Raw genomic sequence first — 26,622 nt, forward strand, 5'->3', positions numbered from 1 at the left:
TATGAGGTTTATATAAAACATGAATGAATTTATTGTTTAGACTTGGGTCCCATCCCCAAGATATCTCATTATATGTATGTAAATATTCCAAAATATGATACAAATTCTGATATGGTTTAGCTCTGTGTCCCCACCCAAATCTCATCTTGAATTGTAATCCCTATATTTTGAGGGAGGGATGTGGTGGGAGGTGATGGGATCATGGGGGTGGTTTCCTTTATGCTGTTCTCACGATAGCGAGTGAGTTCTCACGAGATCTTATGGTTTTATAAGTGGCAGTTTCCTTTGTTCCTTTCCTCTCCTGCCACCATGTAAGGCAGGCCTTGCTTTTTCTTTGCCTTCTGCCATGATTGTAAGTGTCCTGCGGCTTCTCCAGCCATGTGGAACTGTGAGTCAATTAACCCTCTTTCCTTCATGAATTACCCAGTCTCAGATATTCTTTATAGCAGTGTGAAAATGGATTAACACAAATCCTAAATGCAGAACACTCATTGTTTCAAACGTTTCAGATAAGAGATACTCAACCTGTACCCTTAACTGCAAATTTAATCATCTATCTTCTCAGAATTCCTATTACTTCCCATTATTTGAATGCTATGCTGATTAGATCAATCCTTTAGTTTACAAAAATCTCTTAAAATCTCTCCTATGCTCCATTCTAGAAGATTTTCTGAATTTTATCATTCATTTCCTCAGTTTCATTTCTGCTCTTATATTCATAGTATTTAAGAGCTCTTCCGTAGTCTTTGAATGTCCCCTTTATTATAGCATCCTGTTCTTATTTCACAGATGCAATATTTATCTCTCTGAGGCTTGGAATTATAGATTTTTAAAAAAATAAGTTTATTCTGCTTGCTGCATTTTCTCTCTTTTCTCTGAGTTCCTTCTCGCTCTCCCCCTTTCTGCTTTCATCTTCCTTTTTTATGTCAAGAGATGTTTCCCAAATTACTGGTGACATTTGCCCAAAAACGTGGAATAAGAGCTCTGTGGGCATAGTCTGGGTTTGTGGGCAAGTGAGGCCATGAAGCAGCGATCCATCATTTCACCGGGGCTGCCGAAATGGCAGTTTGTGTCGGTCTTTCCCCTTAAGCCAGTGGGTTTCTCTAGAGGGGAACCCTTCAGTTTCTTCCCAGGGGAGGGCAGCAAGGGTAGAGCCTGGCTGCCAGGTTTCTGGGAGCCAAGTTGCGAAAGATGCCCAGAGGTCTCACCATTGAGAGTGCAGGTTTCCTCCACATGTTCTGGGATTAGCCAGGTGTCAGGACACCTCCTTCAGATGTGTTGGTGTTTCTGAAGCCAAAGCCTGTTTGGGGCAATTCCTCCAGAGAGGAAACCAGAGTGGTGGCTCATGAGGCCGGGTGATACTCATCTCACTGCCTGTGATGAGGACCTTCCCACCAGGCCTGTGTGCTCCCCATTCATTTCCTGCCCCTGGGACTCTCATTCCCGGGCTTTTATTCCTGGCTGTAGGCATAAGTGGCTTACTTGTGGTCACTCCCCTCAAAGGCTGGGATGGAACTGTGAGAGAATACATTTACTTTGTTAAAAGACACCCAGCTTGTGGTTAATTGGCTACAGAAACCTCAGGGAACTAATGATGCCTTTGGGAAAAGTTTTCACAACAAAGATATGAGTTTAGAACATCTCAGGATTCTCCCACACATGACCAACTGGATACCTGCTGAAGTATGACCTGGTTTCTAGAGACCCAGGGCAGCAATCTTAGGCTGATGTTTCTTTCCAGCTTAAGCTTGGTTAATTTCTTGCAGGAGCTGCAGTTTTCAATGCAGGGTGTATGTGGAAACCACCTGGTTTCCATCCCAGAGGGTACCTGGTCTCCATCCCACGGCATTTTAAAAGAGGTTCTGTGTGTGCTTCGGGTTACACAGTCCTGGTGAAGAGTCACGGCTCTGAAACCAGCATAGGACCCCAACATACAGGGAGAGGAGAGCAGACCCAGAGGGAGTCTCCTGGCCTGTTCTTGACCTAGGGATACCTCTGGGATTGTCAGGGAGGGGGAGTCCTTCGGGACCCACCCTTGTGATTGAGAAACAGAGAGGCCCAGAAAAAGCAAATGACTTGCTAAAGTCATGAAACTGGCAAGTGATGAAGCTGGAATTTGAACCAAGCTAGAAGTTAGGTCTCTTGACTCCAACCTCTGGTTTTCATTTCCTTTGGGCATGTATCTGTGAGACTGGAAAATGTATCCTAATGGATTTATTCATGGTCCAGGGCCATGTGGCCAAATCCCACATAGGTCCCCTCCCACAGAGCCCCAAAATAAAGAGTAAAGCAGAATAAAATGAACCAACTTTAATCAAAAGGAAATTCTCCTTGTGCCTCTTCTATGCCTGGCCAACACTGGGTGCTGGGACTAGTGAGTGAGGTGGTTCTTGCTGTCAAGGATGGAGGGAAGGAAACTCCCTAAGAGCAGCCTGTGCTGAGCCCAAGACACATGCACCAGACACAGACTCAGGGCCACTCAACTGGCAGCAGGTGTCGCCACTGAACAGGTAGAAAAGCCAAGGCTGAAAGGGTAACAGATCCTAGCAAGGGTCACCCCAGTTTAAAGTGGGGTTATGGGTTGAGTGCTTGTCCATACTCACATGCTGAAATTCACAGTATTATAAAAACCCTTGTTCCCAGGTCAAGAGATGCCTACGTAGCCCACAAACACGTTCAAATTCATGTGCTGAAATCTAACCCCCAATGTGACAGCATTTGGAAGTGAGGCCTTTGGGAGGTGATGAGGTGATGAAGGCTGAGCCCTCATGATGGAATTCATGTCTTATGAGAAGGGACCAGAGAGCCAGTGTGCCCTCTTTCCACCATGTGAGGATCCAAGGAGAAGTCAGGATTCTGTAACCCAGACCTTGGCCATGCTGGAGCCTTGATCTTGGACTGGCAGCCTCCAGAATTGTGAGAAATAGGGGTCTATTGTTGATAAGCCACGTGGTGTGGTACTTTGTTATAGCAGCTGGAGCTAAGACAAATCTGTTATAGCAGCTGGAGCTAAGATAAATGGCGAAGCCAGGTTAGAACTCAGCTCTCTCCAATTTATAGCTTGCTGGGGCAGAGGGAATGTAAACAGGTCATTGCAGCCTTCCCCAAGATGTGCTATCGCAGGTGGTCCTTCTTCCCCAGAGATTCTGCCCATCACTAACCCCAGGGGCTAGGGTTGAAGGAGTGGAGGGAAAAGGACATACCCTCTGAAAAGCCATCTTCCCATGCCTGTGGGCACAGGCAGAGCCTGTGTTGAGTTACAGGTCTTTGGCATAAGGTGTTACAGAACTGGGCTGTTTATGAACTACCCAGGGGTCTCTTGACCTGGGAAGCAGGGTTGTTATAATGCTAAGCCTGGGGAAGGCAAGGGGAACAGGGGTCATCAGAGGTTATCTTGGAGGATCTGACTCAGTCTCCCATGTCTCTTTTTCAGGCCTACTGAATTCACTGAGAAGGCCCCTGAGTGAGTGGGTGGCAGTCAGGCAGCTTCCTCACAACGAAGAGTTAGCCAGCCTCAGCTGTGGCAGGCCCTGCCCACCTGCCCTCAGCGGGTGAGCGGAGGAGCCCAGCGCTATCCCGAAGGAGGGTATTTCAGACCTGGGGGCAGGCACACCTAGCTTCTAGGCTGCCCTGCGTGCTCCTCCACTTCTCTGAGCCTCAGTTTCCTCATCTCCAACATGGGATGACTCCGATGATAACACAGGAATGCCGCCTACCTTGCGAGTTTTTTTTTTTTTTTTTTTTTAGAAGATTAAGAACTGCAGTGGGGGAGCTTGTTTTTCAAAAATGTCAGCTCCAAATAAACATCAGATTTCCCTGTCTTATGTGCTCCCATGGCCCCTTAAATAGCACTGAAGTTCACTACGTCACTGTCATTTTTACTGCATGTCTCCATGGTAAGGATGAAAGCTCTCTGCCAGTAGGCACCTAGGCTGCTTTGCTCATTGTCAAATTCTTGCCTGATGCTTAGGTGCTTAATAAATACTGGCTAAATGAATATATACAAATGGTGTTAATATGATTGCACGATTTAGGATTAATACATCTTTTGTCATATGAATAGAGCATTCTATACTAGATTTTGTCTTCTAGGATATTTATAGGGACTCCTCGACAGTCAGTATCTCTCTCCTTCTTTCTCACCCTCTCCAAATTCCACCTCTGTACATCCATCTGTCGTCCTTGAGTCCAAGCCAGCACAGACCCTTCTTCCTCAACCCTCCCAGGCAGACCCTGTCCTTTCCCACAGGGAATTTCCAGGCCCAGGCCTGGTAGAGGTCAAACTATCTGGACCTGGGACCCTCTTGAGTCCAAAGGCAGGCTCTGGTCTGACCCAGTACTGGTCTCAGTGACGGACTGAGGCCATCATAGGCTGTGGCTGGACACAAACTTCCTGATCAACATGAAAAAGACGTCAAGAATCTGAAAAAAATCTATGTTTTGGCTGGAGCCTCGGCTTAACCCCTCATGAGCTATCTCTGCTGAAAGGCTTTTTTTTTTTTGGTTTTGTTCTGTTTTGCGTGCAGATTATTTGAGAACTGCTTGGCACTTGGGAATTTTCCATTGGCGTGAGCTGAGCCTACTAGTGCCAAGAAAGGAGAGAAGAAAAATCAGACAAAATGGGTCCCGCTCTCTTGCCAGTCTCAATTTGGGAGACTTTTTCCATCCTTGGGGCCATTTGTGAAAAATCAAACTCTGAGGCCTTCTAGGGAAAATCTTTGGGCTTTTGATTCTCCAGTGTGGAACTTCTCTGCATTTGAATATTAAGTAGTGAAATGAGAGGGGTGTGGGCTACGGAGGCCAGAACAGTTGTGTGCACTATTTTTTTAATTTTTCCTTTATCATGGGGAGGCAACATGGTTTCTGTAGTCTGAGAAAGCTTAATCAGACTGTGGCTTTGTTAGTTACTGCGTGGGTTGGAGAAATTACGTTGTTTCCCAAGCCTCAGTTTACTGCTCTGTAAAAAGAGGTAATGGTACTGATCTTGATGAGTTATTGGGAGGAGTGACTGTGGATTCTGTGTGTTTCTGTGGTCTTCTTCTTCCTGGGGTGTGTGTGTGTGTGTGTGTGTGTGTGTGTGTGTTTTATGAATGAGGGGCTTGGTGGAGATGTTGTTTTCCTGTAGGGGTTTCTGAGCCCCACTGCCTAATTATCTCTAAAAGGCCCTTCCAGTGTTAATCAAATGAAGACCTGGGTCCTCAGCTGGGAAGCTGAATCTTAGAGAGTGGGCCCTGGGCTGGTGCGGGGGAACTTGCCTGAATCACTTCAGGTTAGCATTCCTCAAGGGCAGGTGTGTGTGGCAGGGTGGTTTTGGGGCAGTGGGTGCTAAGATGGTGAACAGATCTGGTCAGAAGCCAGGATGACATAGCCTGCTGAGATGATGCTCTTTTATGTTCCTCTCCACATTTATTTTGGACTTTAGGGAAAAAAAATCTTGATAAAATAGAAACTTTTAGTCATGTCTCAACTGCACTATGGGATTTTAAGGGAAGAATCTCTGTAAAGAGAGTGAAAATGTGTGGAGGCCCTGAGCAGGCTAAGAGTTTGTCCTCCAAACTCATGTTCCCTAAATGTCTTCATACTCATCTGGGGGCAGGAGTGGCAGGTATGGGGAAGAAGGAACCCTGATTCTACATCTCTTTTGCTGTCAGAACAATTCTGCTCTGGCCCAAATTTGCAGCCTGTACAGAGTAAAATAAAACTATCATTAACTGAGCCCCCTCCACTAAGATTAGATCAACCATCTATTGATCATCAAGCCTGCCTTTGGTCTCATTTTTCAATCCAGGGGGCCCCTCAAAGAATTCTTTCCTGTCATATTGCCCTTGAGAGAATGTTGCTAAATATAATTCCCTCCATCTTACTCCCCCTGGAATGATCTGGCCTCTCTCATAGATAGCTTCAGAGACATGCTCAGCTGTTGGTTCTGTTTTCTCTCTTTCCTCTTATAGACAGGGTCTTGCTCTGATACTGAGGCTGGAGTGCAGTGGGGCAACCGTAGCTTAGCTGAGACCACAGGTTCATGCCACCATGCCTGGCTAATGTTTTTTTTCACCTTTGTAGAGATGAGGCCTCACTGTTTCCCAGGCTGGTCTTGAACTCCTGGGCTCAAGTGATGCTCTCACTTCAGCCTTCCAAAGTGCTGGGATGACAGCCATCATGCCTGGCCTTGTTGGTTCTTAATCTGGCTCTGTGAGGCTAAGGGGGACAACCAATCTCCCCTAGGCCAGAGAGGTGGGTCATGGTAGCAGAAACCACCATCGTCCATGAAGTAAAGAGAATTAGGACTGTGAGGTCCAAAACCCCTTCCTTGATGGAGATTCTGTGTTGCAAACTTGAAAGTTAAGGGTTTGTTTACATTAAGGAAACTGCTAGCTTATTATAGTTTATAAAACAGCACAGGACTGGCATGTAGTAGGCATTGCATATGAGGCAACGTGGTGCACTGTTTATAATAGTGGGTTTTAGACTAAAACTCTCTGGTTTCAAATATAATCAGTATCAGCCATGTGACTTTGGGAAAATTACCTAAGCCCCCTATACCCCATTTCCCCATCTGCAAAATAGGGATGATGACAGTACTACTTTACTTGGTTGTTCTGAGGACTAAATGAGATAATACTTTAAAAATGCTATCACTGGGTGTGACATGCTGTGGTAGGTAGAATAATGGCTCCCAAAGATGTCCACTTCCTGATCCCCTGGACCTGTGACAACATTAGATTCATGGCAAAAGGGAATTAGGGCAGCAGGTGAAATTGAGCTTGCGCATCAGCCATCCCTGAGATGCAGAGCTCATCTTGGATGATCTCAGTGGCCTGATGTAATCGAGAGGGTCCTTATAGGTGGAGGGGGAAGGCAGAAGAGACAGAACCAGACCAACGGCAGCCTGAGAAGATTGTGGCCCACAATTGGTGGTTTTGAGATGGAATAGGGCATAAACAAAAAATGGAGGCGACCTCTGGAAGCTGGAAAAGGCAAGGGAACAGATTGACCCCTGGAGACTCCAAAAAGGAACATAGCCCTCCTGGAACCTTGATTTAGACCCGTGCTGGACGTTTGACCTACAAAACTATAAGAATATCCATTGTGTTGTTTTATTTTTATTTTTTTCACTGTCCAAAGTTTATTGGGGGTTTTAGTTGGTATCACACTTGGATAGTTGGTTGCATTGTTTATATGTAGATATTTCTTTTGCAGTATATGGCAATGTGTACTACTGATATATATAGCACACAGAATAAGATCCTTTGGAACAATTATGCACAAGACATACAATACAGGATTTATACACTGGATTCTAGGATGTGAATGATTGGGAAAAAAATGTTGGACTAGGCATGTTTGGTGAAGGAGCCAGGAAGTTATATAACATACAGTAAGCATCCATCTGGCTCAAGGGGTAACTGGAGCATGTGCAGCACTGGCAGTGGTGCCTCAAAGGTGGTAGACTTACAGGACTACACAAGATTAGTACCATCCAGCATCAGGATATAGCTGTAGGATTTTACAAACTATGCCTCTTTCTAACTTTAGGAATTGATGCTTTTCCCAGTCCATCTTAATATTACTGCTTTAATCACAGATCAGATCAAAAGGACAACACGCACAACCTCCAACTAAAATCCTGTTGTAGCCTAGACAGTGAAGTGGTGTGACATCAGAAAACTTTAAAATTGCAGCTCTTTTTGGATCCCCCAAAGTGTACCTGCACTCTTCTTCAAACAGGCCTCTTCCTCAGGAGTCAGAATCACCTTCACAAGGTGTGAGATTCCATTCTGTCCCAAGACGCAAGGAACACTAAGGAAGACATCATCCTTTATTCCATAGAAACCCTTAATCGTGATGGAAATTGGGTGTACCTGCCTAAGATTCTTCATTATACTCTCTGCCAAATCTGCCACAGAGAGACCAAAGGCCCAGTTTGATCACCTCATAAGCACTCTTGACCACCTGCTTGTGAACCTCTTTCCATTGTTCTTTATCTGTATCAGTCCCTAAATCTGGGTGCAGAATCCTCAGGGAGATACCAGCCACATTCATCCCACTCCATACAGACACACTGGACTATCCATGCTCCCCAAACACCCACCCATGACAGCTTGATGGGTAGACTCCCAGCCTTTCCTCCATCAGGGAATGGAATTGGGCTGAATCGAAATTGCAGCCACTTCCAATAATACGGCTTTTGGGAAAGCCACTTATCTTCCAAGCCACAAAAGTCAAGATATCCACTGGGTTTAAAACAATAAGCAACTTGCAATTGGGCTGTATTTTACAATATTAGAAATGATGAATGTAAAGATGTTTATATTACACTGGACCAAATTAAGAGAGCTTTCTCCTTCTTGCTGATGTGCCCCAGCTGTGATTATGACCAGCTTGGAATTTGCAGTTACATTATAGTGTTTGCCAGAGACAACCTTTTGTTTTCTTAGGAAAAGTCTGCCATATTGGAGATTCATCATCTTTCCCTTCAATTTGTTCTCCATGACATCCACAAGAGCAAGTTCATCTGCCAAGTCCTTTGTCAAGATACTGATGGCACAGGCCATGTGAACAGCACCAACCTCAACAACGGTAATCATATTCTGGGGGGTCTGTTCTTCCTTTAGAAGATTATTATTCAGCTGATCCTTGAGAATTGCCATATTGGACTTAGAACCAAAAGGAATCGGGAATGCACATTGGGTGGCCATTGGGGGCATGCAGCAAGGAGATTCAGACTTGGTGGCAGCGGCTCCAGCTATTGTGTTGTTTTAAGCCACAAGTTCTTCATAATATGTTACAGGATTAACAGAAAAGTAATCACATATGGTAGGCATTGAAGAAATATAAACTTTCAGTTTTCCCTTTACGACTGTTCAGATGTTTCTTTTCTCAACCCCTAGAGAGCAGACGTCATATATTTATTTGCAATGACCAGAGCCATGCCAGGCATACACGAGGTGCTCTAGAATAGATGAAAAAACAAACTAATGAATATGGGTGTCTTAGTAACTAGCTTAGTAACTGTGTTCTTAAGGTGTGATGATGTAGTAGGCTGAATAATGGCCTCCATACATGTTCATGTTCTAATCCTCAGAACTGGTGGGTGTGTTACCTTATAGGCAAAGGGAATTTGCACCTGTGATCAAATTAAGGTTTTGAGATAGCATGCATGATGGTTAATTTTATGTGTCAGCTGACAAGGTCAAGTGATACTCAGGTAACTGGTAAAACATTTCTGAGTATGTCTGTGAGGGTCTTTCTGGAAGGGATGAGCACTGAATCAACAGACTGAGTAAAGAAACTCTGCCTTCACCAATGTGTGTGGGCACCAAACAATCTGTTGAGGGTCAGGTAGAACAAAAAAAGTGGAGGAAGAATGAATTTGCTCTCTCTTCTTGAGCTGGAATATCCGTCTTCTGCCCTTGGACATTGAAGCTCTTGGTTCTCGGGCCTTTGGATTCCAGGACTTGCTGGAAGTTACACCATCAACTTCCCTGGATGGGGATGGTCCCAGTAGTATAAGTCCTGGAGCCAATTCCCATAATAAACCTCCCTTTCTATCTCTCTATATATCATATTTGTTCTGTTTATCTGCAGAACTTTGACTAGTACACACAATACTAGTTTTCTGTTGCTGTGTAACAATGTTACCGCAAATTTAGCAGCTTAAAAGAGCACACATTTACAAACTATCCTGGATTATCTGGGTTGACCTAAAGTAATCTTAAGTGTTTTTATAAAGGGAAACAGAAGACTCAGAGTTACAAAAGTGATGTGATGATGGAAGGAGGGTTTTGAAAAAGCTACATGGCTGGCTTTGAAGATGAAGGAAGGGGCCATGAGCCAGGGAATAAAAATGGAATTTAGAAGCTGCAAAAGATAATAAAGTAATTCTGCCTTAGAGTCTCACCAGGAGTAACTAGCCCTGCCAATGCTCAACTTTAGCCCAGTGAGACTGATTTCAGAATTCCGAACTCTAGGACTGCAAGCAAGTAAATATGTGTTGTTTTATGCCACTAAGCTTGTGGTACTCTGTGACAACATTTATAGAAAACTAGCACAGCTGAGTGTAGGAGAATGGTTTCCTTCCCACTGGCTGAGTGTACATCTGAAAGGTGGTGTATTTTGCCCATTTTCAGAGACAGAAACTAAGACTGTATTAGTTATGTATGACTGTGTAACAATGTTACTATAAACTTAGCAGCTTAAACCACTTCACATTTATTATCTCATATTTCTGTGGGTCAGGAGTCTGGGCACAGAATGGCTGGGTCCTCTGCTCTATGCCTTCACAAAGCTGCAATCAAGATATTGGTTGGGGCTGTGATCTCATCTGAGGTTTGACTGGAGGCTGTGCTCATAGGTTTTGGCAGTTCCTTGTAGGCTGCTGGTCTGAGGGCCTCACTATCTTTTTTGGATGGAGGCGGGAGCTGCCCTCAGTTCACTGCCATGTGGCCCTCTCCACAGGACATCTTACAACATGGCAGCTTGCTTCTTCACACCCAGCAAGAGAGGTTACAATCTTTTGTATCATAATAATGTGCATCTTGTCACAAATCACAGGCCCCACTGACACTCAAGGGCAGGGGATAACACAAGAGTATAAATGTATTAGTTGCTTCCACACTGCTATAAAGATACTACCTGTGACTGGGTAATTTATAAACAAAAGAGGCTTAATTCACTCACAGTTCCACATGGCTGGGGAGGTCTCAGGAAACTTACAATCATGGTGGAAGGTGAAGGTGAAACAAGGACTTTCTTCACATGGTGGCAAGAGAGAGAGTGAGAGAGGGGAGAAATGCCACAGACTTTTAAACCATCAGATCCTATGAGAACCCACTCACTATCACAAGAACAGGAAGGGGGAAATCCACCCCCATGATCCAATTACCTCCCACCAGGCCCCTCCCCCAACACCTGGGGATTACAATTCAACATCAGATTTGGGTGGCGACACAGAGCCAAACCATATCAATAAACATCAGCTTATGGGGCCACTTCAAAGGCTGTTGACCGTAATGACCCAGAGAGGGTCATTATGAGTTGGAAGAGTTGGAAGCAGGAAGTTAGTGGCTCTCAAAGGGAGGCAGTGTGATAAGGGAGTCAAGAATATTTGCCCAAGGAGACTGTGTTATATCAGATTCCAACTATGGTACTTCTTCACCTTGAGACCATTACTTATTCTGAGCCTCAGTTTCCTCATCTGTAAAATGGGAATGATAGAGCACAGGCCTCGTAGGACAGCTCTGAGGTTACTAGTTGATCTGAATATAAAGGACTCTGCTCCTTGGAGGCCCGGAATCAATGCCACTCATGTTCACTATGTTTCCTCCAAATTGGTTTGTTTTGCATGGTAGGGTATGTGTAGTTGTAGATTCTTGAAAGCAGTTTGACTGGCAGCAGAGGGTGCTCTTGTCTCCCAGTATCCATCAATCCAGTTTCGCTTTGATGATGGGATCCAGCAGTTTGGGTTGGGTTCGTGGCCATCTAGCTGAAACCACTTTTCTTAACACCCCTTGCAACAAGGGGTGTGATCAAATTTTGATAACAAGATTTTGTGTACAAATTTTGGTCAACGGGGTGTGAGCAAAGCCCATAGAAGGAGCACTCTTCCTCTTCGCTCTCTCCTGCAGGCAGGAATGTGACAAGAGCATTGACACCAGTCGTGGTGACGGCTGAGAACGAGCTAGAGTGCCCTGCTTCCCAGCTCCTCACCAGCCCTGGGCCATCTACGGAGACTCTACACAAGTGAAAAATAAACTCTTTCCTTTTGAAGTCACTGTACTCAAGGTTGCTTGTTAAAATAGCCTCATCTGGTTCTTATTTAATACGTGGTTGTTCACTGGCTTTAGCCGTGAAGAACAATCACATGCAGCCAGATGGAATAGTCCCTGCTTTAGAATTATGTGTGAGTCCTGCCCGAGCCTGGATTCCCCAAAAGCAGAGCCTGAGACAGAAGCTTTTGTTTGAGAACTGTTAGGCAGTGTGGTCCCAGGATCAGGTACGGGACAACAAGTGAGGCTTGGGTGGAGGAGTGCCTTGGCTCCACCTTCTGTGACTTCCTGATCTCCTCCAACGATTCCATGAGAATCATCTCAGACCAATCATTAAAGGTAGAGAGAATGCAGCAATTTTCCACTGACTTGAAATCCCTGTTGGTTAAGGTTTAGCCTATTTGATGTTTATTCCTCACAGTTCTGAATAGTGCATGTGCCCAGCCCAAGGAGGCTTCCTGCGCCATCCTAAGCCCAGTATTGATAAACATTGGGTGAGATGCTGTCAGGTCACTGTTGCTGGAAGCTGGGCAGAGCCTGTGAACACCTGGCCACCACAGCTTGGGCTGTGATCATAGATGGATGAAGCCAAGAGGATCTAAGGTGGTGCACAGGAGAGGGCCCTGGGAGTCATCAGAAGTGGTGGGTCAAAGAGCCAAAAGCCCGTTCTTCCACCATGCTCGCTTTCCCCTGAACTCAAGCTGTCAGCAAGGCTGCATTCCCCCAACCCTGAAGGCTCTAGGGGAGGATCCTTACTGCTTCTTCCAGCTTTTGGTGGCTCTAGGTGTTCCGTGGCCTGAGGCTACAGCATTCCAATCTCTGCCTCCATAACCATATGGCCCCTGCTGTCTGTGTCTCTCTCAATGTGGCTTCTCCTTTTCTCTCTCTTCTGAGGACTTGTCATTGGACTTGGGACCTACCCTAATCCAGCATGAACTCACTTTGAGACTCTTACCTTAATTACGTCTGCAAATACCCTAATTCCAAATAAGTTCACATTCTGAGGTTCTGGGTGGAAATTTCCTTTGGAGGCCACCCCATTCAACCCACTACATACACATTTAAAAATCATCTGGAGGTTTTCCGTTTTCTGTTTTAAGGGTCTGAAACCCAACTCATTTACATAAGACAAAGGCTGACATGAGACTGGGAAGGATGGGAGTGGACCTGACCTCAGACATGGTCAGGCAACCTCTTTTTCTCTGTTTCTCTCCACTGCCTTCCTCTGTGCCTTGGCCCCATCTTCTCCCTCTGACAGTGAGCGTTGTCCAAGCAGGAGGAGAAGCAGAGTCACGGGCCACTCCCAGCTCCAGCCAAGCCAGATAGGAGAGACTTCCTCTTATGGTGACTATATATGAAGTCCCAGGCAAGGACTCTCTTGGCCCAGCTTGGGTCACCCTCCTGAAAGGAGGGGCATGCAGGCACGCTGGGGGCAGCAGGTGCCCACAAACTATCAGCTTAGTGCTGGAGATGCCCAGCGATCATCTCCTGACTCTCCCACTGCACCTAACAATGTTCTTCCCAAATCCTTCATGCTGTCTCCCCACTGTGCCTGGCACATACTGTTTTCTCGGTGTGAGCAGTCTTCCTGGGGAAGTCTTACTGCCCTGCACCCTGCACGCAGCCCCCAGCCTTGGCTGAGCTGAGTCTGTCCTCAGTGCTCCCTTGACCTGCTTTGTTTCCAGCAATCACCAAGCTTAACACGTGTGTCCCAATGATTTAGTGTCTCCCTCACTGCCCCTGAGCTCACTGAGCCCAGGCACCAGGTCGCATCATCCTAGTGAGCAGGAGCTTAGGGAATGTGCACTGAATGAATGGATGCATGAGTGAAGGAAATCTTGGGCAAGCTGGGAGACGAGTCATGGCTGGAGGTGTGGTGGGCGGTTCTGGGAGACTCTGTTAGTTTCCTGTGGCTGCTGTAACAAATGCCCAAAAGTTGGTGGCTTCCAACAATAGGAATTTATTTGCTCAAAGTTCTGGAAGCCAGAAGTCTGAAGTCAAGGTGCCTTCAGGGTTAGTGCCTTCCTGGAGGCCCTGAGGGATAAATCGTCCTATGCCTCTCTCCTGGCTTCCAGTGATCGTCAGTGATCCTTGGTACTTTCCGGCTCATAGACAACTCTCTCCAGTCTCCACTCCATCCTCACATGGCCTCCTCTCTGTGCTTTCGCATGGCCTGCCTATAACAACATCAGCCATTGGTTTCAGGGCCCACCTGAATCCAGTGTGGCTTCATGTTAATTTAAGTAATTACATCACGAAGAATCTATTTCCAAATATGGTCATATTCTGAGGCTCCAGGTGGACACAAATTTTGGGGGGGCATTATTCAATACAGTATAGAGAACTTCTGTACATGTTTCAAAAGATTATCTGAGACCTGAAAGCACACCTTCCCCTGCTTCCTCCTGCTTCCTGGGGTCACCTCCCAAACAAACTACCCACACCCAAGCTCTGTCTCAGGCTGTGCTTTGGGGGGCACCAAAACTGGGACAGGGGTAGAATGCACATCAACTTCAGATCTCTTTTTAGTACTGGCTGTTGGGGCCTCCTTGTTCCCCACCCTGCAGCTGAGTCACCACCAACACCCACAGACCAGAGACTCTATGATTACAGTTAAAGTCAGTTGGGGACTCAGTATGTACAATCACTATTGTCCCCACTTTACAGGCAAAGATACTGTGGACCCAATCCATTCTATCACTTGTCCAAGGCCACACAGCCAAGGAGTGACAGAGCCAGGTTGAATCCAAGCCATTCACCTGCCCAGCATAGGCTCCTGCCCTCCGTGTCTCCAGGGATCCCGTCGATCACCTGATTCCCTGTATCCTTGGGCCAGCCACGTGACCCCTTGACCTGCTGCATGTGGCCATTCATCTCTGCCTTGAATTTTGCAGATGTCATGGCTGAAGACCAGGGTTCTTGCTGACATCCACAACAGGGGAGGCTCAAGAAGGAAATTCGTGAGTTGTTTCCTTTTCACACTTTTATTGCAATTATAATTTTTATTTACTTATTTAATTGACAAATAATAGTCATGTATTTATGGGGTATGATGTGATATTTTGATATATACATACATTGTAGAAAGATTACATCAAGCTAAGTAACATATCCGTCACCTCACTTATTTATTCTTTTCTCATGGTGAAAAAGTTTAAAATCTACTCTTTTAGTCATTGTAAAACATACAATACATTATTACTAATTGTAGTCACCATGTTATGTGACAGATCACAAAAACCAACTCCTCCTAAGGGAAACTTTGTGTGTTTTGATCTACATCTCTCTTTTCCCTGTTCCTGATTCCCTCTCCAGCCTCTGGTAACTACTGTTCCACTCTGTTTCTATGAGGTCACCTTTTTTAGATTCCGCAGGTAAGTGAGCCCATACAGTATTTGTGTCTGTGTCTGGCTTATTTCACTGAGCAGAGTGTCTTCCATTCTTATCCATGTACCTCCATGCAAACAACAGGGTTTCCTTCTCTTTTTAAGTCTGAATAGGATTCCACGGAGCATATATGCCACATTTTCTTTATGTATTTATTAATTAATGGACACTTTAGTTACTTCCATATCTTCGTTGTTGTGAATAATACCACAGGCGCACAGATACCTCTTTACATATTGATTTTAATTCCCTTGGATATATACTCATTATTAGTCCATTTTCATACTGATATAAAAAACTGCCTGGGACTGGGTAATTTATAAGGGAAAGAGGTTTAATTAACTGACAGTTCAACATGGCTGGGGAGGCCTCAGGAAGCTTACAAGGGGAAGCAATGTGTCTTCTCCACAAGGTGGCAGGAAGAAGTGCTGAGTGAAGGAGAAGGAGCCCCTTGTAAAACCATCAGATGTTTTAAGAACTCACTCACTATCATGAGAAAAGCATGGGAGAAACTGCCTCCATGATTCAGTTACATCCACCTGGTCTCTCCATTGACTCATGGGGAATTTGAGATATGGGTGTGGACACAAGATGAGATTTGGGTGTGGACACAAAGCCTAACCATATCAGCTCAGCAGTGGGATTGCTGGATCATATGGTAGTTCTATTTTTCAGTTTTCTGAGGCACTTGTATACTGTTTGCTGTAATGACTGTACTAATTAAATTCCCAAAGGTGTGCAAGGGTTTCCTTTTCTCTCCACCTTCACCAACACTTGTTGTCTTTTGTCTTCTTGATAATGGCCTTCACACTTTTTTAATAAGGTAAATGATGGGTTTGAAAAAATGTTCTTGCCTTGATGAAGACCCTTTGTACCCAGAGCCTGGCATAAGTAAAGGATGAAATCTCAAATTATAGGCATGGGCACCCCTCCCCTCTGTCCTATGCCTTCTCAGGATTCTCACTTGCTCTGGCATCTCTTGAGCTCTTGTTTTGCTCACCACGGTGAGGGGTAGAGAGGATGAGAAAAGGAGGAAAGACAGGAGGATTGATTAGGGGCTGGGGGATGTGGAAGGGGAGGGGAGAGAGAAGGAAATAATAGCAATTGTCATTGGACTTTGGGGACAGAGACAGCAAAGAGCATATCTTATTTTATTTGTGCAATAAACTCCCCTTTCATTGTTCTTTCAGAACCTCCTTTAGAAGAAGTTGACATTGCTGGCCAGTGGATTGAAGCCAGATTTCTGTTTCTCTTGGTGATGACATGATGCTGAGAAGGTCCTGCATGAATTAAGACACAATATGCTGCAAACATCAGAAGGCTCATTCAAGGTGGCATAACCTGGAAGTGTGGAACATATTGGCTCAAACACTGGGAAAGCTCACAGGTAGAGCAGGCTTCTGGGTTGCTTGGTCCACATATCAGATGGAAGCTTAGTTTCTCTATGATCCTCTTGGTTCTGCCAGTCTCTAGGTATCATTCATCAGGCTTGCTCTCAAGCTGGCTTTGGGGCTCCCAGAGCTACATGCTTTCACCTTCACTAGAGAAGAGAACAGGATTCTCTTCCATTAGCCACCAGACAGAAGTTCCAAGCTTTATTCAGAATGGACTAACCCAGGTCACCCACCCAGAGCCAGTAAGCATGACTTGGAGGTGGTGGGACTTCTTCGATTGGCTCAGTCTAATCAGGGTCCACCCTCAGACCTGGGTAGAATGGAGTGAGTCTTTATCAAACTACACAACTGCTATGCAGTGAGGTTTGAAGAGTTGGCCATTTATGGCTGCCTGAGCCCATATGCTGCCTTTATGTGTATTAGGAAAATGTGCCACAATTTGTCCTTTACTTTGAGGGGATGTTCCAGCATACCCTAGATCAGTGAACCTCTTAAAACTTCACCTTTATGGTTGAAGCCCATACATCTTAAGGAGGAGTCAGTATGGTGGACCAATATGATAATCTGGGTTGTGCCTAGATGGTCCAGGGTCCTTCAGCCTTTCTGTTGCAATAGAAAGTAGGACAAAATGAGACTACTCATGCAACAGGGAAAAGTTGTGAATGTGTACTGATGCCCATCCCCTGTGAATGCATGCTGTTTCTAGTACCTTTCTGAATGGATATAAAAATAATAAAAATAATAAAATAATAAAAAAATGCATTCTGCACATTAATAGCACATTAATAGCCACATACCACATTAGAAGTTGCATTAAATTTCTCTGGTAGAGATACAATGTCTGGCACTGTGGCTGCAGTTGGGTCATTAATTGGTTAAATTTGTCATAACCCATTGCTCTCTGCCATGATTCATCCAATTTTTCCAGAGGTTAGGCTGCTGAATTAAGTGAGGATATGATGACCATCTGTTTACTCTTAACATTTTTGAGGGTGGTGCTAATCTCACTAAATGTGAAAATGACTTTGATTTACTAGCTACACCAAAGGCAGAGTTGTTTTGAAGGCTTTCCCTACCATAATGGTCTCCTCCCAGATTTTCCTACACGATAACTTCTACTCCACAGGTAAAGGAACCAGTATGAGAGTTCTGGCAAATTGTCTATTCTGAATATACTTTGGGAACTGGAGAAATGGCCCAGTGGACATACTATGATATGAACCTGAGCCCCTGAGTCCATTATACCTGACTCTCAACTGCTTCCACCCTCACAGGGGAACCAAGATGGCCCTTTGGCATTTTTCAGTGTCATCTTGGACCAGGTATCAAACAGTTCTCAAAAGACTTGGGCATTTCCTTTCCTTGGTGTATCATTAGCCAAAATAATGTCCAGAGGCTCTTTTTGGGAAGATATCAGGGAATCATTTCTGTATACTCTTCAGTGTTACATGGTCTCTCATCATGGAAACAGGACTCTTTCTCAATGAACAAATTCTAGAGAGTCCATTTTTTAAATTGGGCAAAAGACTATGACTTTCCGTTGGGGTGGCTGGAATCAGATTTCTGCTCATTTATTTTTGTTGAAACATAGTAGATTTGCATATTTCATAATGCATATAATTTAATACATTCATATAATTTATAAAGATCAAATCAATGTAATTTGACTAACCATCACCTTAAATATTTGTCTTTTCTTTATGCTAGAAACATTTGAATTATTCTCTTCTAGCTGTTTTGAAATATGCAATAGACTATTGTTAACTGTGATCACTCTATTGATCCATTAAACACTACATCGTATTTCCTCTGTCAAACTGTATATTTGTACCCACTAATCAGCCTCTCTTCATCCTCCTTTCCCCACTACCCTTCCTGGCCTCTGGTAACCACCAATCTACTCTCTGTCTTCATAGGAGCCACTTTTTTTTAGCTCCCACATACGAATGAGAGCTTGTAACATCTGTCTGTCTGTGCTTGGCTTATTTCACTTAACATAATGAACTCCAGTTTCATTTACGTTGCTGGAAAAGACAAGATTTCATTCTGTCTTATGACTGAATAATATTCCATTGTGCATATGTGCCACACTTTCTTTGTCTGTTCATCTGTTCGTGATCACTGAGGCTGACTCCATGTTTCAGCTACAGTGAACAGGGCTGCAATAAACATGGGAGTGCAGGTATCTCTTCAATATGTTGATTTTCTTTCTTTTGAATATATACCCAGTAGTAGAATTGCTGGGTCATATGCTAGTTCTATTTTTATCTTTTTAAAGAGCCTCCATACAGTTTCCCATAGTGGCTATACTAATTTACATGGCCACAGTAGTATATGAGGGTTTCCCTTTTTCTACATCCTCACCAGCATCTGTCTTTGATGACAAATGATAAAAGCCATTTTAACTAGAGTGATATCTCATTGTGGTTTTGAGTTGCATTTCTCTGATGATCAAGGATATTTAGTATTTCTTAATATACATGTTGGCCATTTGTATGTCTTCTTTGGAGCAATGTCTGTTCAGATCTTTTGCCCATTTTAAATCAGATTAATATCATTATTATCATTATTATTCTTTGCTGTTGCATTGCTTGTGCTTTTTATATATTCTGGTTATTAATCCCTTGTCATATAGATTGTTTGCAAATGTTTTCTTTCATCCAGTAGGCTGTCCCTTCACTTTGTTGATTGTTTCCTTCACCACCGTGCAGAAGCTGTTTCGCTTGATGTAATCCTATTTGTCTATTTTTGTTTTGGTTGCTTGTGCTTTCAAGGTCTTACACAAAAAATCTTTACCCAGACCAAAGTACTGGACTATTTTTCCTATGCTTTTTTCTAGTAGTTTCATAGTTGCAGGTCTTAGATTTAAGCCTTTAACTCATTTTGACTTGATTATTCTTCTGCATATGGTTTTCCAGTTTTCTCAGCACTATTGATTGAAGAAACTGCCCTTTCCCCATTGTATGTTCTTGGCACCTTTGTCAAAAATGTGTTGGCTGTAAGTACATGGATTTATATCTGGCTTCTCTTTTCTGTTAACTGACATTTGCAGAACATTTCACCCAACTGCTACAGAATACACATTATTTCTATCAGCACATGGAACATTCTTCAGAATAGAACATATGAGAGACCACAAAAGAAGTCAACAAATTTCTAAAAAGTAGAAATTATATCAAGTATTTTCTCTGACCACAGTGGAATAAAACTAAACAAGAGGAACCTCAGAAAATATACAAGCACATGGAAATTAAGCTACACGCTCCTAAACTACAAGGTGTCAATAAAGAAATTAAGAAGGAGATTTAAAAACTTCTTGAAACAAATGAAAATGGAAATACAACATGCCAAAATCTACGTGAGAGAGTAAAAGAAATACTAAGAGGAAGTTTATAGCAATAAATCCCTATATCAGAAAAGTAGAAAGATTTTAAATAAACAACCTAACAGTGCGTCTGAAGGAACTAGAAATGCAGGAATAAACTAAACCCAAAATTGGTAGAAGGAAAGAAGGAATAAAGATCAGAGCAGATATAAATTCAATTGAAGCTAAAAATATACACAAGATCAATAAACAGAAAGTTGTTTTTATTGAAAAAATAAACAAAATCAATAAACCTTTAGTTATACTAGGAGAAAATAAGAAGAAGACCCAACTAAATAAAATCAGAAACAAAAAGGGAGGCATAACAACTGAGACTACAGAAATACAAAGAATCATTAGAGACGATTACAGACAACTATATGCCAACCAGCCGGAAAATCTAGAAGAAATGGATAACTTCCTGGGTACATACAACCTACCAAGTGTGAACCATGAAGAAATAGAAAGCCATAACAAACTGATAACTGTAACAAGATAAAAATTGAAGTCAAAAACTTTCTCATCAAAGAAAAGCCCAGGGCCTGCCAGTTTCACTGCCAAATTCTACCAAATATTTAAAAAAGAACTAATACCAATTCTATTCAAACTCTTCCAAAAAAAATTGAAGAGGAGGGAATACCTCCAAACTCTTTCTACAAGGCCAGTATAGCCCTGATACCAAAACCAGACAAGAACATAACGAAACAAGAAAACCACAGGTCAATATCTCTGATGAACACAGATGAAAAAATCCTCAACAAAATACTAGCAAACTGAATTCAATGACATATTAAAAATATTTTTTATCATGGTCAAGTGGGATTCATCCCAGGAATGCAAGGATTGTTCAACATATGCAAATCAATAAACATGATACATCACATTAACAGAATCAAGAACAGAAAACAAATGATCATTTCAATAGATGCTGAAAAATCATTTGATAAAATTCAACATTGCTTTATGGTAAAACCCCTCAACAAATTTGGCATAAAAAGAATATACCTCAAAATAATAAGGGCATGTATGACAAACCCACAGCTAACATATTACTGAACAGGGAAAAATTGAAAGCCATTCTTCTAAGATCTGAAACAAAACCATGATGCCCACTTTCACCACTTTTATCCAATATAATACTAGAAGTCCAGACAGAGCAATTAGGCAAAGGAAAGAAATAAAGGGCATGTGGAATTGAAAGGAAGAAATTGAATTAGCCTTGTTCACCGATGATATATAATCTTATATTTAGAAAAACCTGAAGACTCCATCAAAAAAAGGTTACAACTACTAAACAAACTCAGTAAAATTGCAGGATGCAAAATCAACACACAAAAGTAAGTAGCATTTATATATGCCAACAGCTAACAATCTGAAAAAGAAATCAAGCAAGTAATCCCATTTACCATAGCTATAAAAGTCATAAAATACCTAGGAGTCAACTTAACCAAAGTAGTGAAAGATCTATGCAACAGAAACCACAAAACCCTGAAAAAGGAAATTGAAGAAGACACCACAAATATGGAAAGATAGTCTATTCTCGTGAATTGGGAGAACTGATACTGTTAAAATGACAATGCTACTCAAAGGAATTTACAGATTCAATGCAACCACTATCAAAATACCAATGACATTGTTCACAGAAATAGAAAAAATTATCTTAACATTTCCATGGAAACACAAAAAACCCAGAATAGTCAGAGCAATCCTGAAGTAAAAGAATAAAGCTGAAATTAGCCAGATGTGGTGGTGTACATCTGTAATCCCCACTACTCAGGAGGCTGAGGCAGGAGAATCACATGAAACCAGGAGGTGGAGGTTGCAGTGAACTGAGATCATGCCACTGCATTCCAGCCTGGGTGACAGAGTGAAACTCTGTCTCAAAAAAATAAAATAAAATAAAACAAAGAACAAAGTTGAAAGTACCACACTACCTGACTTCAAAATATACTACAAAGCTATAGTTACCAAATCAGCCTGGTACTGGCATGAAGACAGACACATAGACTAAGTCTCATTCATTCTTGTTCTCTTTTGATTATACATTGTGATACCTTTTCTTGGTTTTCTAGCTATCTTACCTTAGGAATGCCATATTCTATTAACTACGTCTAAGGTATCTGTGGATTAGGGACCCCTGGTTGCTTATTTAGGGTAATTATCCTGACAATTAAGTGCTGCCCCTCTACTCTGCTATTCTGGGATGTTATCATCCTCATTGCTACGGAGTAGCCCAATTTATCATAGCATCTCTCACCATTGGCCCAGATTACAGAGGACAGTCACTAGGAGCTTAATGTTACTTCTGCTGCTCTTCCCAGAGCATTTAATGCAGTCTTGGTAAATGGAGTATCCTTCAAAGGCTTCCTGGAGAGCTGAGTAAAGCCAATAGGTTTTCTGGTTTGATATATATATCCATAAGGCATGGACACTTTTGTTAATCTTTTGATCCCTTCTTCTAGAACATCCTATCACAGTTCTGGCATCTCTAGTTCATACTATTAGGTCCATCACTTTTCCTGAGCACCTAAAAACAGCATGCTAGAAAATTCTCCTGGGTCGCTTGCCAAGATATTAAATGCTATTAAATGAGAGAGTGTCCCATGCCAATAAAATCTCCTGTACTCAGCTTTATATTCCAACTTTTCAATCAAGCACTTCCAGGGTCTCCTCCTAAGAAGATGCTCAAATTACTACTGGTATATGTTAGCCAGTCTGGAAACTTTATTGGGGCCTATTATCCTGATCATCCCTTAAAATACTCACCACTTCCCCACCTGGGTCATGCTGAGATTTGAGCCTAACTATTAGTCTGATGGCTAGAAGAGGAAACGAGGAAGATTCTGAGGAGGACAAGTGCTTTCGTACAGGACATCCACCTCACCAGACCCATGTACGGTCTTCAAGCTATGGACCCCGGTTAACTTCCAACAAGGTGGATGGGCCACTCTGCAGGGTCAGAGGGCTCAAGGGAATTTCAAAGTTCTCATTACATCTATGCAAATATCTCTAATCCAGGTCTCAAGATTCTACTCTGTGCTTCTGTACCTCCATGGCACAGAAGACTCACCTAGGCTAAGCACTCAACCTTCCTTGAAGTTCTACTATCTTCCAATTAAGTCCTATGCCTGGTCTCCAGCTCAGTCCAACTCCAGGTGCAGAGAAAACAGTCACTGAAACCTTACCAAATAGATCTTCTGATTCTCACACTCATCTTTTAATTGGTGATTTATCAATCTGAGGCTGTGGTTTTCTACCTTCCATTCATCTATGGCAGGGGTCCCCAGTCCCTGGGCTGTGGACTGGTACGAATTCATGACCTGTTAGGAACTGGGCTACACAGCTGGTGAGTGAGCGAGCATTACTGCCTGAGCTCCCCCTCCTGTCAGATCCACAGTGCCATCTGATTCTTACAGGAACACGAACCCTATTGTGAACTGTGCGTGTGAGGGATCTAGGTCGAGCGTTCTAGAATCTGACTAACAACAGATGATCTAAAGTGGAACAGTTTCATCCCAAAATCATCCCCTGCCACCACAATCCATGGAAAAATTGTCTTCTACGAAACTGGTCAATGGTGACAAAAAGGTTGGGAACCTCTGATCTATGGTGTTTAGCAATAGCCTCTCAGTTCCACAGATCTTATCATTACTGTTTCTCCTATATCTCTTATTTTAGTCAGTTTGGGCTGTTGTAACAAAAATGCCATCTACCGGGTGGCTTAAACAACAGAAATCTGGCTGGGTGCAGTGGCTCATGCCTGTAGTTCCAGCACTTTGGGAGGCTGAGGCAGGTGGATCACCTGAGGCCAGGAGTTCAAGACCAGTCTGGCCAACATGGTGAAACCCCATCTCTACTAAAAACACAAAAATTAGCTGGGCGTGGTGGTTCACTCGGGAGGCTGAGGCTGGAGAATTGCTTGAACCCAGGAGGTGGAGGTTTCAGTGAGCCAAGATCACACCAATGCACTCCACCCTAGTTAAAATTTAGACTAGTTAGAAGAAAGAAAAAAAAAAGCCAGAAATCTATTTCTCACAGTTATAGAGGCTGGGAAGTCCAAGATCAAGGTGCCAGCTGATTTGGTTCCGTGTGAGGGCTCTCCTCCTGGTCTGGGGACCGATGCCCTCTGACTGTATCCTTACAAGGCAGAGAGAGATCATTTCCCTCATATTTCTTTTTTATAAGGGCACTAATCTCACCAAGGCTGCCCCACCATCATGACATCATCTAAACCTAAGTATCTCCCAAAGGCCTCATCTCCTAATCCCCTGGGGATTCAGTCTTCAATGTATGAATTTGGACCCATACAAACATTCAGCCCATAGCACCTGTCAAACTTCAGAAACATTGCACAGGCGAGTGAATCGCCCTTTCACCTGTATAGTGCCCCAATGAACACAGGTGAGACTCTTAGCAATCGCATTGTTATGGCATGCCAGGGGTGTCCCTGTTACCAGTGATGGGGTCCTCATGGCCATCGGGCTGGCGAGGGATCCAACTCCAGATTTCTGTCCTTAGGGTCTGTTTCCTAGCTCTGCTCTGGTACCACACGTGCTGAGTTGGGGTCCCCAGGATAGGAGCCTGGGATAAGGGATCTGGTACAGTTGAGATATTGAAGGAATACTCTCTGAGAAACTGGGAAGAGAGCGAGAGAAGCAGGACAGGGTAGGGGAGCAGCTTGGCAAAAACATGGGTTCAACTGAAGTCTGGCCTTCTCTGCATCCCATGGGGAGCCCTGGGGTGTCTCATTTCGAGGCAAGGTGGAGAAAGCTTTATATACATGTTAGTCAGAAATTGGCTCAGGCAGGCCCTGGCCAGCTTGGGGACAGGGTGTAGCTCCTCAAATATATTCCAAAAGGCCCAGGGCCATTCTCCAGAGAGGAGGACAGCTGAGAGACATTAGCGGTGTGGGCAGGGTGGGGTGCCCACCTTGGTGAGTGGGGTCTGGATGAGCAGCTTCAGCATTTCTTACTGTTTATCTTTGGACAAGTATTATTTGGTTTTCTCATCTTTTACAGTCAGTGTCTTCATTAGCACCTTTGATTTTAGTCCCAGAAACCCTAAGATGATATGAAATGAAATCCAATGATGAGCAGAAAAGTAGGAGGAAAGCTGAAAGAGGAATTGAGCTGGGCTCATAGAAATGTTTTCACTCTAAAGCTGTTTCTAGCTGTTAACTAAAAGTTGCTTTTATTCCTCAGCAATTTACTGTTTGCAAAGCACTCTCAAATCTTTTTGACTCGGATGATCTACATGGCAACCGTGTGTGTGTGTGTGTGTGCAGCATCTCACTGTTCCCAGAGGAGTGAAGTGACTATCCCAAGGACAAGGGGCAAAGCTAGAGAGAGAAGCCAGGACCCGGCACCTTCCACCACCTTCCATCAGAGTTAACCAAGTCCGTCCACTTCTACGTGTTCACTTAAGCACTATCACTCGGTCTCAAACACGTACTTCTTCCTTCGCTCAGAGGAAAATACGAGCTACTATGGGATACAATGTTCTTGAGCTATAACCTAATGTTTTAGGTTACGATGTGAAGCTTTTAAAGTTAGCCACCTAAGTTTATTCTTCTCTCTGTAAACGTGAAAGTGCCATGTGGTCTGCTTAGTGGTCTTTCTATCCACCCACTCCTTTCTGGGTTTAAATCAAGGTTTGCTTCTCTCTCCACTTGAGAAATGGGCTGGATGTTTTGACCAGTGAAAACATTTGGTTCTGTTACCAGCTGACAGCTGTTTGGCAGCACCAGGTGAGGTGATGGACTTCGCACACAGTAGGCAGGTTTCTCAAAGTTCTCAGGTTGGAGCAGAACAAGGTGGCATGTCCAAGAAGCTGTCTCCCAGCCACTTTATTATGCGCAGCTGCAAATCACTACAGTATGTCGTGGACGTTTTCCACTCTGCAAAGTCAGCTTGTGACCGTACTTTTCCCCCCTCCAGATGATAGACGACTACAGACTTTCATATCCAGGCCAGCAATCCTTCCTCTCTTCCTGGCTGCAGAATTCCTCCACTCTAGGGACCTCTCTTTTCACAATCTGACCACGTCTTGAAGGTTCTTTCTGATTATCCTCCCAGAAACGTCTGTTCTTGAAGCCCGCACCTCTGAAATTCAAGCATCTCCACAGTCACTGTCTCAACAGTTCGCTTAAATTCTCTTCCTTGCCCTCAGCGTAATCATTTTTCCAGGCTATATATTTATGCCATGTTTGCTTCCCTTACTTAGAGGCAAGCTGTATGAGGGCAGAAACTGGGCCTATTTTGCTCACTGAGGGCCCTGGCACAGACTAGGTGCTCAGTAAATACTTACTGAAGGCAGGCCTCAAGCTTTGCAAGTCTTACCCCCTGAAACCCGCCCCAGCCCTGCCAGGAAATGAGCAGGCAGGCTGGGAGATTAGATGATCCTCCCAGAGTTGCAGAGCTGATTCTACCTCACTCCTCCCAGAATTCCACAGAAGAGGGGTTCATAGCCCCTGTCAGGCTCTGCCTCTAGTGGGCAGTTATCTCCTCCTGGGAACACCTACTCTGCACCAAGAGTAAACCCAAACAATGTGCAGACATCAGCCAGATAGAGGTTTGTGGATGTTTTATTTATTTATTTTTAAAGACAGGGTCTCAATCTGTTACCCAGGCTGGAGTGTCCTGGCATAATCACAGCTCACTGCAACCTCCAACTCCTGGGCTCAAGCAATCTTCCCACCTCAACCTCCCGA

At 43.7% G+C, this 26,622-nt stretch overlaps 1 pseudogene; it reads right to left on the reverse strand.

The window, feature by feature from the left end:
- Nucleotides 1-7,670: 7,670 nt before the first annotated feature.
- On the reverse strand, nucleotides 7,671-8,651 carry LOC111539020 (annotated as a pseudogene).
- Nucleotides 8,652-26,622: the final 17,971 nt, after the last annotated feature.

The sequence above is a fragment of the Piliocolobus tephrosceles genome, chromosome 3 (assembly GCF_002776525.5).
Source record: "Piliocolobus tephrosceles isolate RC106 chromosome 3, ASM277652v3, whole genome shotgun sequence".
In the NCBI taxonomy this organism is placed as follows: domain Eukaryota; kingdom Metazoa; phylum Chordata; class Mammalia; order Primates; family Cercopithecidae; genus Piliocolobus; species Piliocolobus tephrosceles.